Consider the following 19,383-nt stretch of genomic DNA (forward strand, 5'->3'; position numbering starts at 1 on the left):
GTATAATTTCCATAAAAAATACTCTTTTAAAAAAAAAGTATACTAATGTGTAGGGCATACACTAGGGCTTGTGAAAATGATGCTCCACATGCTTCCTGCAACGTACATCCTCAAAATATATTTAATATCCATCAAAAAAATCAGTCAAGCATTAGTGTGTAAACCTTATATGTAGCCAGAGTCGATAGATTTGACTCATTACACCAGTGGTCAGACCTGATTTAGGTGCATGACCAACAAAGGACAAATTACCACCAGCAATTAAATGGAAACAAATCTCTAATCAATACCACTTAACAGCCCTATAACAGACTGCTGAGCATGCTGGTCTTATTTGTTTTTAGACATAAAAGTATAGAACAGAATTAGAGACCAAGGCCAATACCAGACCCCCCAAAATCTAGACCATACCAAACCTTCAAAAACCCAGGCCTTCTAAACCCTAGACCAGCACCAGACTCCCAAAAACTAAAACCTAGACCAGTACCAGACTCAAAAAAACTAAAACCTAGACCAGTACCAGACTCAAAAAAAAAACTAAAACCTAGACCAGCACCAGACTCCCAAAATCTAAAACCTAGACCAGTACCGAACTCCCAAAATCTAAAAGCCTAGACCAGTACCAGACTCCCAAAAACTAAAACCTAGACCTGTACCAGACTCCCAAAATCTAAAACCTAGACCAGCACCAGACTCACAGACTCCCAAAAACTAAAACCTAGACCAGTACCCCAAAAACTAAAACCTAGACCAGTACCAGACTTCCAAAAACTAAAACCTAGACCAGTACCAGACTCCCAAAAACTAAAACCTAGACCTGTACCAGACTCCCAAAATCTAAAACCTAGACCAGTACCAGACTCCCAAAATCTAAAACCTAGACCTGTACCAGACTCCCAAAATCTAAAACCTAGACCAGTACCAGACTCACAGACTCCCAAAAACTAAAACCTAGACCAGTACCAGACTCCCAAAAACTAAAACCTAGACCAGTACCAGACTCCCAAAAACTAAAAACTAAAACCTAGAGACCTGTACCAGACTCCCAAAAACTAAAACCTAGACCAGTACCAGACTCCCAAAAACTAAAACCTAGACCAGTACCAGACTCCCAAAAACTAAAACCTAGACCAGTACCAGACTCCCAAAAACTAAAACCTAGACCAGTACCAGACTCAAAAAAACTAAAACCCAGACCAGTACCAGACTCCCAAAATCTAAAACCTAGACCAGTACCAGACTCCCAAAAACTAAAACCTAGACCAGGCAGACACCACAAACCCCAGAACAATAAAGACCCTCTAAATCAAAACATCTCAATCAGTTGTTTGATTTTAAAGGATGTTTCATTGTTTTTAGTTCAGATTCATAGTTTTAGTTCTAAATTCATTAATTTGTTAATCAGTCAGCATAAATATCTTTAAATTCTCCCTTTACGCTTCAACCCTGCTGTCTTGACTGGACAACGGTATGCTCTGTTGAAAAGAAAGATGAGCCGTCTCACTGTAATGACCTGGGCTGGCTTCCTCTGTGGCATGTGTTAATGTGACAGGACACACATTGCTGTCACCAGCCGACCGGAACGTGTTTTCCCACAGCCCACCGATGACACGCGTCACGCCAATTGCCTCCGTGACAAACCCACCCGCGTGATACCCATCATCTTAAACCCCCCAAAATGCAGCACATACAGTATGAATGTATTTGTGATGGTGTATACTGATAGGAATAGGCTAAACTTAGTCAGTTTTGGAATCACTATTCTGTTTTTGACCAAACAAAGAGTAATGGATGTGTATGTGCGTGTGTGTGTGTGTATAATAAATGAGTTTGATCCAGTGCTGTGCTCGGGGCAGCAGGTGTTGAAGGGTATCCCAGCATCTCTAGGGGCCGTGGGGCTCTAATCAGCATCCAGAATGAGTATGTAATGACCAAACCTCTGCAGGGCTCATGGGACACCAGGATCCAAACACAATTATTTCCGTGAACCCCTCCCAAATCGACTTAACTCTCCCTAAACAGTTATTGCAAAGGGGGTGTTTCATCAGATGGACTCATGTCATGCAGAGAGGCAGAAGTAAGGTTTGCTCAAGCAGTCTGTACATTAATATGATGTTCTCTAAACCTGCTGTCACGAATGACTAAACAGGAATGAGTCAATGGTGACTCAAACTGAGCTCTTATATCCTAACCTAGGGGGATTCCAAGATGGCGGCTGTCACAGCGAGCTGTGAAACGCTGCTGCAGATTAACACCAAATATCTGGTATTACAGATGTCTGCAGGTCTGTTTCTTACCAGATTTACTGCAGTTATAATACTACTGTTGTTTCACTTGCTCGAGTACCGTAAAGTGCGGGTCAACCGCTTTGTTTGGACAACTCACAAACGCCAATACGGGCACTCTTTAACAACTAAAGATCAACAACTCAAACCCGGCACGGAGCCTTTACTACACCAGCTGAACTGGGTCCTTTGTTGTGTCGTTGCTGTGTTGTGCCTGTTTGGCATAACAAATGCCTTTAATGTTGTTCAAGTCCCTAGCCATTTTACTTGCCTCGAGAGAGTGATTGAGCCTGAGTGGGGATGTTCGGCCTCGCGACATGGACGCGGCGGAGAGACGGACGCGACCTTCTCACCCACCCGGAGAGGTGGTTTGTGGTATGAGCCCAATGCCCAGCACGGAGGAGCCGTGTGCGGAGAGCAGGCCTGGTTTTCGTCTAGCCGGCTTCATGTACCAAGTTTGCAGTACTCTACTCTGTATATGCGACCGGAGGATCATATAAGTTTTACCTCTCGTCTTAACATCGTTCCCCAGTTCGAACGGACAACCATTTCGACCCGCGCTATCATCTTCCACCAGTGGGTAAATGACTTTAAGTTTAAACCTATGGGCACGAGAGACGCTACTGTAGCTAAGCGCCAAAAGTCCTCATTAAGACTCTTACTCTCTGTTCTTTTATTTATCGGAAATATTGAACTTAACCCAGGTCCGGGCAAAAATGCCTTTATGTCCGCTTTTCTATATTACCTGGGATTTTATACTCATGTTTTAAATAACATTCTGGGCATGGGTTTACATGCAGGTGTCCTACACATGGATTCTCAACCACAGTGCTTTCAACAACCTGTAGGCACATTGATTACACCTCAGTTGCTATTTAGTTCTCCTCTTGTTACACCTCAGTTGCTTCTTAATTCTCTTCCTGTTATCCCAGGCTTTAATTCTAAACCTGTTAGAGCACAAAAAAGACCATTGTGTCTAAAGAAAAATCCAGTTACTTTATGCCAACTTGGTAGAATCAGAGGTTTCAAAGTATGCCATCTAAATATGAGAAGCCTTGTTCCCAAACTGGATGAATTTAAAATCATGCTTACTCAAACAAAAGCTCATGTTATGGCAATATCTGAATCATGGCTGACTCCTGTTATATCTGATTCATTTCTTGCGATTGAAAACTATTTATTATATCGCAAAGACAGGACTGATAGAACTGGTGGTGGTGTTGCTCTTTATGTAAATAAAAAATATGCACATTCTATAGTAAAACTATCAACAGTATCAGAGTCACTTCAATTGGTTATTCATTTTACAAATCAACTTTCAGTTACTATTATTGTCACATACAAGCCTCCAAATGTCAGTCCAACTGCATATTTATTGCAGTTTTCAGACTTAATAAAATCGGTCAAAACTAATGAGCTTGTTATTCTTGGTGACATAAATTTAAATTGGATTGATAATTCATCTAAACTTCTGAAAACAACTGCCATAAAATATGGTCTTCATCAATTAATTAAAGATCCCACCAGATTTGGTAAAACACGAAATTCTATTTTGGACCTTATTTTCACTAATCAACCCTCCAAGTATGGCATATCAGGAGTGATAAACACAGCGGTTTCAGATCATTCACTCATATATGTCATTAGGAAATGTTTTAAACAGCCAAAATGTCATAAAAATAATTACATTAAAAAAGTCCCAAATTCAAAATTGTCTCAGTTTAATGCTGAATTTGCTGATACTGATTGGACCAACGAGATGTTCCTGCAAAATCCCGATCATGTTCTGTCAAATTTCCATAGGAGAGTGGAGACAATACGTCAAAAATATACAACTACCTGTAAAATACATATTAGACAAAATACAGTACCTTGGGTAACTTCTGATATTTTACAGCTCCTAAAAAAGAAGGCATCTTCCTTGAAAGCCTACAGATTATTAAAAACACCTGAAGCTAAGCTTATTTTCACTCAGTTCAGAAATAAGTGTAAATTTGAATTATACAAAGCAAAACAGTCTTACTATGAAAATCAAATTAATCGAACAGTTTCCAACCCAAGAACATTATGGCGAACATTGAAATCTATAACTGGTGAAAATAAAATTAAAAATAATAATAGTTTACAAATATCCATAAACGGTACTCTTCTTACTGATCATGATAGAATTGCTAATTCTTTTAATGAGTATTTTATTGCATCCGTACAAGAATTATCTTCTAAATTTACTATTCCTCTGTTTCTCACATCAGTACCAGCATTATCTCAGCAATTCTCTTTTTCTGAAATTGTACAAAATGATATAACTAATATTTTGTGTTCTCTGAATGCTTCTCATGCTTGTGATACAAATAATTTAAACATGACTTTTCTTAAATCTCATGCCAGTACTCTTATACCACTCTTTCATCATTTAGTTAATTTGTGTATTAGACAATCAGTATTTCCTGCCTTGTGGAAAACGGCCCAGATCACTCCGATGTTTAAGTCTGATGATCCAACTAATATTTCCAACTACCGTCCAATTGCAATTCTCCCAACCATTTCCAAGTTGCTTGAAAAAATATTATATAATCAATTAATTAACCACCTTGAAAATAATAACCTGCTCAGTGATTGCCAGCATGGCTTTCGACCCTTGCGGTCAACTATGTCGGCTTTGCTGATTCTCACTGAGCAAATACGTGCGTCTCTAAACAAAGGTCAGATTACTGGAGTTATATATATAGATTTTCAGAAAGCTTTTGATACAGTCAATCATCAAATTCTGTTAAACAAACTTCTTTCTTTTCATTTGTCATCTTCCGCAATAGATATGTTTGCATCATATTTAAGTGACAGATCTCAGACTGTAAGAATCGGCACAGTAACATCACAGCCACGAGTGTGTTCTATGGGAGTTCCACAGGGCAGTATTTTAGGTCCTTTACTTTTCCTTATGTATATTAATGATCTTCCTTGTGTTTTGAATTTTTCTAGTTCTTTGCTATATGCTGATGACACTGTTATTTTTCTTTCTGGTTCTAATATCGACACAATCAATTACAAACTTAACATAGATCTGCAGCATTTACATAACTGGCTGCAAGATAATCATTTAACACTTAATGTCAAGAAAACACAATGCATGTATTTTTACTCATCTAGGAGACAGCTATCCATATCTAATTCTATTATTTTTTCTAATCAAACGCTTTCAATTGTATCAGCATATAAGTATTTGGGAGTCTATCTTGATTCACATCTTACTTATCAAGAACATGTTCAAACCCTAACCAGAAAGTTAAACCAAAAGTTATATGTTTATAGCAAAATTAGACCATATTTGTTGCTTTCTGTTTCAAAAACCTATCTTCATGCCATCATTCTGTCCACTTTGTCGTATTGTTTACCTGTTTGGTCACTAACAACAAATGAGATTATTGAACCAGTAATAAGACTTTATAATAGAGCTCATAAGATCCATGTCAGGCTTCCAGGCTGGACTCACCACTGTACTGCACTATCTTTGTGTAATGCCTTGACATTTCAGAACTATAAAATTAGCCATGGGATAAACCTGTTTTATCAAATCTCAAATGGACATACTGTAACTGCTCTAACCGAATTGGTTCCGAAACTTGGCTCAAGGTCTGAGCGCACTACGAGATCTTTTACAAATGGACTTTTGCCTTTACCGGCTTTTAGAAACTGTTATGGACAGAGATCTTTTTTTCATGTGCTCACTAAAACCTGGAATGAGATCCCACAGCACATCAGAACTATCACATCAAGAAGACTATTTAAAATAACATTTGCTCGCCATTTAACGGACAGGTATATATGTGACCATTGAGAGGGCTCTATAGCCCCTCCTGCTGCCCAATATCTTGGTTTGTGTGTCTGTTGTCGTCTCTAGCTGTCTAGTGTGTGAGCTTTGTTGTGTATGTGGTTTTTATGTTCTGCAGAGCAGGAACCTGCTGAAAATCAGTTTTATACTGAGCCAGGCCCGATTGTCCTTAATCTTTTCCTGTTTTAAAAATATAAAAAAAAAAATAAATAAAATAAATAAAACCTTCTCTTTTAAATATTTATTTTCTTTGCAAAGGCAAGCATCAATATTAGTATTAATACTATTAGTTACTTGAACAACCCCCATATCCTTAAATATTAACCTTCAATGCAAAACCTATCCCAACATGTTGCGGGTCACCTGTATTAATGTATGTTACCATGTTGAAATGATATGACCGCTAAACATACAAGAGAAACCTTACGCTCATCATTGGATGCCATCATTATTGGATGTCGTATATGCTAGTTGATTAGTATGGTTTGATGATGCTAAGAGCAAAAATTAGGAACACATTTAGATAACAGAAAGACAGACAAAGAAAAACAATGAGCTGAAATATTGGTACAACATATGCAAGTTGGAAAGATTTGATGACAGAGAAAATCCTGAATAGTGATGGCCAAGTTGCAAGTTTTTTGTTGGGTAAGATAATGAATTACTAGACCGTCTAAAACTCACTAGGATCAGTATAAATTGTATACAACTCAGAAGATTATGCTTATCCACTTCAAAAGATGGCAGTGCAGCATCTCAGTGCTTAAAATACAAAAAGAACAACAATGCTAACGGTAGCTAAAGGACTACTGAATGCCCCTTTAAATAAACCCCACTCTAGCAGCCATCTACCACTTCCTAGCAACCACCCTGAACACTGTCACATAGAAACTTCCTATCAATGCTCTAGAAACTTCTATAGAATATTTTAGCAACCGCATATCAGTGCCCTAGCAAATACATAATAGTCACGTCAATGACTCAAAGTAACCTAGCCACCATCTTGCAATGCTCTAGCACACATCTAGTGCAACTGGTACCGCTCAGCCTGGCTATAGCCACTATGGGAGATATCCACGCTAAATAGGATGTCTAATGTCTGCTACAGACTATACAATTTCGGCAATCCTATAAGTTCATTACAAATCTCTCTGTACGGCATAGATCCAATAAACTTGGGAACGACATGTGTGTAGACTTTACAATAATGACACCTATTGAATCGTAGAATAGAAGAATAAAACATCCTCAGCATGCGCTAGTGGTAAACAAATAGAGCGAGATGAATCGCACTTTGACAATTGTGGTTTTTATGTGCGCTGAAAAAAAGAGCGAAAGAGGACAATATGGATGCTGTCATGGTTCGGGAAAAGAGGCCAACTTGGCATACCAATCTTGTAAATGGAGCTTGAGGAAAGTAGTTTTAAGTTTTAGTGCCATTTCGCGTTGATCTTTCATGTTGCATTTTTATTGGCTAGTCAGTAGACGTAGGTCGTAGCAAACACACTGTGAGATGAAGCTAAATTTATGACATCCAAATCGAAATTCATTTGTGGTTTGAAATCCTCTAATCGTATTTCTGGAAATCCGTTTCAGTCTGACTGCTTTGAATCGGATTTTGCGTGGTTTATGTGACTTTCTCACGCCACATAAAATGTAAACATGTCAGATGTTCTTATACAGGAAACATGCTGAAAGTCACTGCAGGTACAAGGTTGTATAATTGCAAGTGCCGGTAAAGCAGAAAATTAAAATAGCTTAGTATAGAGATGTTTTGAGGCCGGCGGAGACGACAGCACAGAATAAAGCCACACATACCAACCTCCAACGCTTCTGCTGCTGACTCACAGTAGTCCAGCACAGCGGCTACATATTCCTTAGAAATGCCAAGGTCATGGGCAAACCATGCGCTTCGCTCTATCGTTTGATCAATGCTTGAGGGCAGGAGAGTGAAGTTTACCTACACAGCACTTGCTAGCTCCCTTACACTAACAACAAACCATGACACCCTAGCAACCACATAGCAACACACCAACCTCCCCTCCGAACTCGTTTGAAATCGCTCTTGACAACGCTCTTGCCACCACCTATAAAACCCAACAAATCACTTATAGGCACAGTATGTAATTTTTTGTCACTAGAGGTATTATATTCAAAACAATACCAAAGGTGTAGATTGGTGGCGCAGTGAAGGAGCGTGGAATGATGGGAGCTGTCGTCTTCACCTCCTCTGCGATGGAAATCAATCCAACAGGACTCACAAATCATGTTCATGGATGAGGTAATGAAATAAAGTTTTATACTAAAAGTACATTTGAATGTACCCACAGCTCTTGCAAAAAAGCTGACTTACTATTTACGTATAACACATACCGTTGGCTATTTAATTACGCTGCCATAGACTTGTTCACCACACTTGTTAAACAGTGTTAGGAAATGCCACTCCGATATTGATCCTCGTTTTATTTCTCCTCTTGTCAAAAACTCATCTTGGGTCATTTGATAGCTCTGTGCTCTTCGATCTATATTTGGCGATAGAACCTGCTGCAAACGATAACGAACAATTGTGGTCCATGGCTACTGTGCGAAACAACAACAGTGGCATGTTCGAAGCTTCAACTACTACTTTCACATTTTTTCATGAGACTCACTGTGTTGCCATGGTTTTTATGGCAGTAAAATCGGAAACCGAGGATAACAGGGACATGATGCCATTGACAGGTGACGTAATGATTAAAATTGGTTAAAATAGCGGATTGTTCTGGATTTGTTGGAAACATTTGGGATAATGTAAGTACACAAGTCAACAAAATAAATGTGCTAGTGTTTTTTGGATATTATAATGTAATAATCTTACATATTGTGCCTTTAAGAACGCACTGCCAACAACCCACAACCGCAACCTAGCAAATAACCACAAACCCTATCAAAAGCAAAATAGTTAAAAAACACTCAGAATACCCAAGCAACCACCAATCAGTGCTTTAGCAACCAACCAAAACATCCTAACAACCATACAGACATGTGTCAACAACTACATGGAAAACTGTAATATTACAGTGGTGAATATTTCTTCATAAAATGTAAACATCAAGTTTCAAGAATCTACAGTAACTGATCAATATAGGTTGTGCTAAATTACAAAGGAAGCTCCTAGGGGAAAGAGACCAGTGACTTATCGTAAGAATGTGTTGGCCAGTTGTTTCTCTCTGTCATGTTTATGAACTATTGATGCCCTGAGGCATTTATTCATGTAATTAGGTTTTAAATTACTTTCCCCATGCACAGGGAATAGAAGTTCAGTCCCTCTGCTGCATGTGTGAATTACACAAATGCTGGCTGACATCTCTGTGTTTGAAACCTGACGGGTTTGCAGGTGAAAGGGGTCCAAAAAAAGTCTGGTAGTATGGCTCAACGGCAAACATATAGGCACAAAACTAAATGAATATTTCATCACTTATCAACACTTTTCCTCTGCTTGAGAGTCGTCCCCTCCCCCTTCCACCACCCTGTTCTTCACACCATCTTAAAATAGTTCGATCTCGCTGATGCCGTGGGAACTGACAGTATTTTTTCTCCCTGGAAAGAGCATCTCTGCATTGGCTCACGTTGCCAGATTTGCTCTGTAGAGACCAGCAGTGGATTATTTAGCATTCTTCCTCCATCCTGGAGAGAGAAATGATGGAGGTGCCTAGAAATGCGCAGTTAAGGTAACTGAGTCACCATGAAATCAAAATCAGCCCTATTTACTTTCTTAATATACATTACTGCATATGTGTACATACCAGTGCCTAAAAAGGCTGTCTAAGTAAGATGCTCACTAGATTTTGAGGTAGAGACTGCTCAGGTCTAGAACTTAAATGTAATACATGTGAGAATATCGGTATCTTTCTCAGGAGAATAAACTGAGAAGCAGAAGACATCGGAAAAACTCTCTATTTGCTCTTTATTTGATCGCATTGCTGTCTAAAAACAACTGAGATATTAGAGAGATCTCCTTTGTTGTATTCTTCCTGTGGTCTGGGACTCAGGTGTGACTCAAGGCCTCTCACCTCTCTCTCTGACAGTGATTAAGAGGAGAGAGAGACTTCTAGAGAAAGACAGGAGAGGGAGACAGACAGAGAGAGAAAGAGCAGGAGCCAAATCCGCTTAAGCACACACTGAGAAGGGCCAACACGTCCCCGGGGACCAACTCTGCTATTCAGAGCTGACCCTCAGCAGATGGGATCTGTGCATGTATGTGCATGAGTCTGAGAGAGACATGGCTTAGATTTTAATGAATCCTACAGCTCTCTCTCTCTCTCTCTCTCTCTCTCTCTCTCTCTCTCTCTCTCTCTCTCTCTCTCTCTCTCTCTCTCTCTCTCTCTCTCTCTCTCTCTCTCTCTCTCTCTCTCTCTCTCTCTCTCTCTCTCTCTCTCTCTCTCCCTCTCTCTCACAGCTTTGATTAAAATGTTATTTAGATGAGACCAGGGAGTGAAGATGAAAAGGCTTGGGACTGAATCGAAATGAAAAGTCCACAGAAATAATGATGGTGTAACTGTGCGTTGCTTGTATCCGTCTTGCTTAGCATCTAGGATGGATGTTTTAGTTTACTTTTTTAGTCCATCTTAGTTGATGGTCTCACAGCTGAAGTCAACAGTTTTGTTAAAACACTTCCACTATGATCCAAGACCTATTTAATTTTAAAGCATCGTGGGCTTTAGATCCAAAAGCTGTTCTAAAAATAAGCAACATTAGGCCTTATAAGATAAGGTATAGAACCTAAGTAGAGAAGGCGTAAAGCTTAAGATGAGAGCTTGATTATAAAAATATTTCCTTCTATACTGAAAAGTATTGATCAAAAATGTTCAGTCTAACATCAAACCATTTCACCTGATAGCTGTGTGTGTTATGTGTTTTATTCATCAGAGTATTGTGTCAATCGGTATGGGAGGTGAGTACGATAACAAGGATGTTAAAGACAGAATAGTTCTCCCACCAAACCTGTATACATTTATTCTGTAAAAACACAACATTATGAACAATGAACTGTTTTGTCAATGGGGTCCAATGTTGTTTTTGATAGTCTTTTATTGTATGGACAAAAAGCATTGAAGCATGCATTTTTCAAAATCTTTACACATCAAGAGTATCCAAATCCACGTTATCACTATGTCAACCGTTCTGAGTCTGTAATTTACTCTTGTATTTCATTGACACCAATCTATAATTTAGAGGTTTAAATGTGTTTGTCACTCCCAAAACTCATTGTCTACTTGGCTTTAATGTACTACTAAAAGAAGTATCCAGTTCTGCTCCTGGATGTCCACTGTACTGCAGAATTTGGATCAAATCTTAAAGTCCCCCTGTCAATAATTGTGTCCCTTAAAACTCATATTTGATTGCCAAAATTACATATTTAAAATTTTTTAAACATGAAACAATTATTTATGCCTTAAAATAGCTTGAATGTAACTCTACACCCTTGCCTCATTTAGTGGTTCTATGAATATGCAAATGAGCCCCGCCTCCACTCACTCACACCAGGGCTGCGTTCAGCCCCGACAAAACGTTGCACAACGTTTTTTAAACAGAAACGGTGATGCGTTGAACACACTGTTCTGATGACGCAAGAGTTGCAACTATGGCAGCTGAGAAGGCCATTCTTTGTGTTCTTTGTGAAGAATTTTCGGAGCCTGATGAAGTCGGTATAAATATGTGTTTAATACTACAAAATATGCCCGATGTTACAGTTACTGCACATGCCGCCCAGAACAAAAGAGAACATCCCAATCGAGTGAAGGGATTTGTGGAAACTGTAATGGAAGCACACATCTTACCTAATTCAGACTAAAACACATCTATTTAGCCTCACATACTGACTTTATTTGTAGTTCATACTGTTTTAATACCCTGTATTTTCTTTCTCATTTTTAGGAAAAGCACTTAATTACCATTGTTTATTTCTATACCAAATGTCATAAACTTGCAATGAAGCTAAAAATATAAACAACTACATCATTATGTTGATAGCCTATATTTTTACAATAAAACTTACGACAAACATGTCTTCTAATATCCTCAGTTGTTGCATATACCGAGCTGCATCGAACACATTTGTAAATTAATTTCCTTGAACCCATTGTGCGAGTTCACTTTAACACCATGTGCTTTATATACATGTTGCTGCTGATTGGACTGCAGTTCTGACACACCCACCAAACAAGAGAAAACGTATCTCAAACCCCGTTGCACACCGGTGCACGACGTTTCCAGGAAACATGACGTTCAACCCGGAAACCGTAGCAAAACGTTGAGCACCGTTTTGAACTTGAACGTGCCCCAGCTCACAGATCCACTCGTTTGACGATCACGTTGACCTGATTGGTTACAAGGTAGTTTGTGACGTCAGGAACACCAGCGATTTCAAACCACGTTTTTGAGACTGTCTTTGGTTCACTGCAGTTTTAAGGAGAAAATACTTTTTACCACAGGGGGACTTTAAATAAACACACATGCAGCCAATCAAGGTCTTCAGAATTACTAGAAACCTCCAGGTAAATGTGTTGGTGCAAGTTGGAGCTAAAGCCGAGGGCACACTGTGCGATTTATAATAGTCCTTTACGATTGATGCTTGTCAGACTGTACGAACATGATCATCGTTGTAAACCATGTCACACTGTAAGATCTCAGTTGTCATTGATGTCAGACTGTACGGCAGTCAAGACGTGTTAAAAACGGACACGCAAGAAAACTTGTCCGGAGTTTTACATCATCAATCAATGACACGTTCGGTGACCGTGAGCTGCATTACACGTGGGATTGAAATGGTAGCTACAAAGAAATCTCTAACGTTAATTTTGGTCATGGCTTGTCTTAAAAAACTAAGTCAATTTGACAGCCGTCGTAGGAGAAGTCACACTGCAGGACTGAGAGGCAAATCTTCTGACTCGTTGGAGGTAAAATTTGTTTGCAGCAGTCATTAATAGGCTGTCGGTGAACATGTCAAACTAACGATCAAAGACTTCAGATTTTAGCCTAGGATCAGAGGAATCTTTTAGGATTAGCAAAATTAGTCTCAGACGGCCAAATCGTGGACCTGTGTGCACCCGACTTAAGCTCTGCAGGAAATTAGCCATCAGGACTTGACATCCCATACTTACAAGGAAACTTTAACAACCATGCCATTTGAAATTTTAAGTTGAAGTTGAAGCCAGCAACTACACCAGGTTTCCTCAAATCTGACCCTGGAGGTCCGTTGCCCTGTGGAGTTAAGCTTCACCCCGATCAAAGACACCTGAGCAAGCGTATTAAGGTCTTCAGAGTTACTACAAAATTACAGGAAGGTGACTTTAATCAGGGTTTCAGCTAAACTCTCCAGTGGGCCTACTCAGATAATCCAGCCCAAATATCCAACCACTACCCTACATGGCAATTGCTTTAGCAGAACCTAAACCACTTCTTGGATTCATTACCCCAGAATGTGTTGCAAACACTCCTACCAAACCTCAAATGTTCTCACTAACAGCAGCTGCTGTGAACACACTGTCTGGTCCATGTGGAGATCTATTTATATAGTTATCTATCAGCAGAGCTGTCGAGCCTGCTGATGAAATCCAGGCAACACAAGGCAATATCACACAAGATTGAGAGCTGTTCTGAAATGCTGTTATAACACAAGAGGAGAGCTAAAAGGGTCATAATTATTCTAAAAAGAAAATTATTTTGTGTATTTGATTTAATGCAAAGTGTTTACGTGGTTTTAAGTAAAATAATGTCATCATTATAATGCCTTTCTGAAACGCGTTGATTTTTTCAAAGCTCATCGTTCTGAAAAGCACGCTGTGCTCTGATTGGCATATACATTCGGGCGGTGTTCTGAAACTCACTGACGTAGATTTGTGGAGGCGTGTTTAAACTAAGCGTTTTAGGAAGGCGTCGCTGAGCCTTAACTTTTACAAAGAATATCTTTTTAGGTTTGACACTTTGAGCTTTGTCCTTATACATGCACAAACAGCTACATAACACACTAAAGAAAAAGGAAAACATGAAATCGCATCATATGACCCTTTAATAATGTCTACAACAAGAGACAATGCATCCTGTATGCTTTAAGACACAGACAGTTCAAAGCAAAGGAATGAAACTAAGTCTATGAAACATCTTACTTTCACACTGTCACACATTAGGCTCTGTGTTCTCAAATACTGAGTGTAAGTCAGATATTCAAACACAAGCAAAACCACCACAATCACACCTTGATCAACAACAGCGCTCTTTCGAGGGGCTGGGCACCTCAGTCACCATTTGACTGCCCCTTCTTTCCCTTTCATGATCCATTTACTCTTATGGTCCTCTTCTCTTTCACTTCACCCCGTTTTCCATTTCTTTTCTGGTTCCCATTCCATTTTTCCTTCCTTTCCCTTGGTTCCCTTTCCGCTACCTTTCTGGTTCCCCTTCTTTTTCACCATTCTGCTGCTTATTCCCATTCTTGTTTGCCTTTCCAGTCTGTTTTCTCTTTATCTTCCCTTTCCCTTTCTTATTCCCATTCCATTTCTAATTTTGCTTACCATTCATTTCACCCTCACTTTTCTCTTCCTTTCTGGTTCCCCTTCTCTTTCACTATTCTGCTGCTTCTTCCCGTTCTTGTTTGCCTTTCTATTCTGTTTTCTTGTTTTCTTGTTGTTCTGTTTCCTTCCCTTTCCTGCCCCATTCCCTTTCCCATTTTGCTTCCCCATTCTCTTTGCTTTCCTCTTCCTTTCTGATTCCCCTTTTCACTTTCCCCATCCTTTTCTAGTTCCCCTTCTCTTTCACCATTCCGCTTCTTCATCCCATTTCCATTCTTGTTCGACTTTCCAATTAGTTTTTTTCTTAACTTCCCATTCCCTTCCCTTTTCTTTTCTGTTTCTCCTTCTTTCTCAGCATCTTAAAATTACCCCAGTGAATTTGGGCTGAAGTGAGTCTCAGAACTTTCCATCATTTTTCACTTCTTCTCTGTGCTCTTGTGCAGAACGGAGAGAGAAAATGAGTGATGGAGGTGTGAACAAATGATCAGCAGACGTTACAAACAGAGCAAGTGCTAATCACAAAGACAGTTTGTCTGAAACCTTTCAGTAATTCCATTACTCACACACCAAATGCTATACAAGTTCTCTTACGAGAGATACTCTCGTACTGCGTAGAATACGCTAGGGGAAAATCCTTTTCCACGAGAATACTGAAGCCAAAAAATTATCCTTTAATTTTGTATTAATGTAAAACGCGTTGCGGCAGCATACAGACATAGGCGAGGCAGCTCGCGCGCCTATTGGCTGGTCTGCTGGCAACTGCTTAAGCCTATCGAGCGAGACCTAGAGTGACGTCAGACCCAATGAGGGCGCTTTGCACCCTCTGCGTCACGTCCCGCCGAGACGGGCGTGGCTTAGGTCTATAAATACCGCTCGCAGGCATTATTTCTCTGATTTTTCATCCTTCAGCGAAGCAACTCACATCGCTGGATCCGAGAAGAAGCCGCGCTGTTGAAGAAGCACCTCAGCGGGACGAGTCGACGAAGCTGCTGGCCGCGCCGCCTTCATCGCCTTCCTGCTGCGCTATCCAGCGCCCATATCCTTTACTGCACTGTGTGTGTGTGTTCGCCGGCGCGACTCACACTGTCTAAAAGAGCTGCGTCTTTTTCAAGATGCCTGCTTGTGGCTCGTGCAAAGCCACACTCAGCGACGGGGACCGCCATGTCATCTGCGCTTCCTGCCTGGGTCAAGAACATGCAGCTCTCGCGCTCGCTGATGGCGGCTGCCATCACTGCGAGCTGTTGCCATTAGCGACTCTGAGGACTCGCTTGGCACTGTTCAACGAGACTGCGCCCACACCTGCTGTTGTGCCGCGCCGTAAAAAGCGCCGCGCTCAGCGAATCCCGGAGCCCTCTCTCAGCCGCCAAAGCTCGCCGGTGCGCCCGCCTGCTTCTCCGGTTTCATCAGCTTCACTTCCGGACGGACAGCGGCCGCGGTCTGCCGCCGCTTCTGTCGATGACGCTGATGAGATCGACGCGCTGCTACGAGAGGGGGATTCCTGCTCTCTCATAGCATCAGGCAGTGAGGATTGGGCGAGCTCTGAGGATCCCGCCCCCCCTGCCCGTGCTTCTACGGGAAAGAGAGCGAGCATTGAGGCGGAGCTCATGCGCGTGCTCACTCAGGCCACGGCGAGCCTCGGCCTCGAGTGGATTACGCCTGAGCAGCCTGCTCACAACCGGCTGGACGGCTACTTCCTGCCTGGGGAGCGCGTTTCACCTGCATCCAAGCCAGCGCCTTTTCTTCCTGAGCTTCATGAAGAAGTCGCTAAGTCTTGGGGCTCCCCTTTTTCGGCCAGGACACGATCCTCTGTCTCTTTGGCGTTCTCTGCTCTCGACGACGCAAAGAACAGAGGCTACCACTCCCTACCGCCGGTCGAAGAGGCTATTGCAGCGCACTTATGCCCGCCCTCTGCTGGACGGCGTGCTAAGATGGCGCTGCCCTCAAAAGCCTGCCGCACGACGTCAGCCCTGCTCCGCCGCGCTTTCTCCGCCGCCGGGCAGGCCGCGTCAGCGTTGCACACCATGGCCACGCTCCAGATATACCAGGCCGATCTCCTCCGCCAGCTGGACGAGAGAGGACCTGACGCAATCTGCGTGCCGGACTTGAGGAGCGCTACAGACTTCGCTCTTCGCGCCACCAAGTCAGCAGCACAGGCCATTGGACGGAGCATGGCCTCGCTCACCGTGTCTGAGAGACATCTGTGGCTTACGCTCTCTGACATGACTGAGTCAGAGCGCACCGCGTTCCTCGACGCGCCGCTTTCCCCTGCCGGCCTCTTCGGAACCTCGGTCAAAGATTTCGCCGATAGGTTCGCTGAGGTGCAGAAAGCGACCCAGGCCATGAAGCACTTCCTCCCGAAGCGCTCCGGTTCTGCAGCAGGCCATGCGAAACCGTCTGCTCAGAGCTCACAGCCTAAGCCTCCGCCCGCCCTCCTCCTCTCAGCTAAACACTGCGGAGGAGTCGAGCGCGGGCATTCTGCCCGCTGTTATCAGCGCGCCCCCCGCCTCAGATGTCATGAGCGCGACGCTTATGTCTCATGTCTCAGCACACAAAAGCCGCTGTATCGCGAGCCGATCAGAGCGTGCTTCGCATCCAGCCCCTAGCTACTCGCGCACCTGCGTGGGAAAAGCTTCCCGGGGTTTCGAGATGGGTGCTGAACATCATAAAAGAAGGCTATTCGCTGCAGTTTCGCCGACGCCCTCGCCGCTTCATGGCGCGCGTCGAGACCACGGTAGAATCGAAAGTAGCTCATCTACTTCGAGCCGAGATTTTGAAACTGTTGAGCAAAGGGGCTATAGAACCCCTATCTCAAGCTCAAAGCGAAGGGGGGCTTTACAGCAGATACTTCCTAGTGCCCAAAAAAGACGGGGGTCTCAGACCCATACTAGATCTGCGGCAGCTGAACAGAGCGCTTATGAAGCGCCAGTTCAGGATGCTCACAACCAGAAAAATCCTCGCGCACGTCCGCCAGGGGGACTGGTTTGTGTCAATAGATCTAAACGACGCGTATTTTCAAATACAGATAGCGTCACGTCACAGGCGATTTTTGAGATTCGCCTTCGAGGGCCAGGCATATCAGTACACAGTCCTGCCTTTTCGGCTTGTCCCTGGCACCCCGTACATTTACGAAGTGCATGGACGCAGCGCTCGCACCCCTCAGATTACAGGGCATCCGAGTGCTGAACTATCTGGACGACTGGCTGATTCTAGCCCAATCTCACTCAGAGCTCGTAGAGCACAGGACCATTTTACTCGATCACCTCGAGAATCTCGGTCTCGCAGTGAACTGGGAAAAGAGCTCGCTTTTCCCCAGACAGATTATATCTTTTCTGGGAATAGAGCTGAACTCGCTGCTAATGACAGCACGCCTGTCATCTCAGCGCACACTGGACATTCGGCGCGCAGCCGGCTCGTTCCGCTGCGGCGCGATAGTCCCTCTCAAAGCCTTTCAAAGGATGCTCGGTCTGATGGCCTCAGCATCTTCAGTTCTCCAGTTGGGCCTTCTGCGCATGCGCCCACTGCAGTTCTGGCTCAGAAAGAGAGTACCACGCACAGCGTGGGCCTCCGGTCGGCTTCGCGTCAAGGTCAATCAAGCATGCATTGCAGCTTTGAAACCTTGGGAGGCAAAAGACTGGTACCAATCAGGTGTAAGCCTGGGGACTTCCTCGAGAGTGATGGTGGTGTCCACGGACGCATCCACCTCGGGATGGGGAGCGCTGCTCGAGGGCAGACCGCTTTTTGGCCAATGGTCAAAGCAGGGGAAGCTCTTACATATCAACTGCCTCGAAATGTTGGCAGTGAGCAAAGCGCTCACGCGCTTTTGTCCCCTCATAAAGGGACACCACGTGCTAATACGTTCAGACAACGTCTCATTGGTGTCCTACATAAATCGCCAGGGCGGCCTCAGGTCCCTGACTCTGTACAGGCTAACCAGGCGCCTCCTGATATGGGCCCGCAGCAACCTGCCCTCGCTGAGAGCAGCGCACGTGCCAGGGCTCCTACATATAGGACCAGACAGACTGTCCAGGAACCAGGTTCCGATAGGAGAATGGTCTTTGCACCCACAGACAGTCCAGCTGCTGTGGAAGAAATTCGGCAGAGCGGGAGTAGACCTGTTCGCGTCTCAAGAAAACGCTCACTGTCCAGAATTTTTCTCGAAGAGCAAGGACGCGCTGACCCACGAGTGGCCTCGCCGTCCTCTCTACGCTTTCCCCCCCGTCTCCCTCCTGACTCAGGTGGTAGAACGGGTCAGGGAAGAAGGATGCTCAGTGCTGCTTGTAGCCCCACTTTGGATGAGCCAACCTTGGTTCCCAATTGTGATGCAGTTAGCAAGCACCGCCCCGTGGCCAGTGCCTCTGAGGAGGGATCTCCTCTCTCAAGCCAACGGCTCGATTTGGCATCCTCACCCAGAGCTGTGGTCCCTCCATGTGTGGGCCATCAACGGGTACCCGCTGACCTCCCACAGGGAGTGTTAAACACTATCACACAGGCCAGAGCTCCGTCTACGCGACGTCTCTATGCCTCAAAATGGTCAGTGTTCTCTAGCTGGTGCACAGCTCGTGGTGTGTCACCCCTGCATTGCGGTGTGACGGAGGTTCTCTCCTTCCTACAGGAGCTGTTGGATAAGGGCAGGTCCCCTTCCACGCTCAAAGTCTATGTAGCGGCCATAGCAGTGTTCTCTTCGACCACGCTCGGCCAGTCTATTGGAAGGAACGATTTAGTC

This window comes from Rutilus rutilus, assembly GCF_951802725.1.
Source record: "Rutilus rutilus genome assembly, chromosome: 23".
NCBI lineage: Eukaryota > Metazoa > Chordata > Actinopteri > Cypriniformes > Leuciscidae > Rutilus > Rutilus rutilus.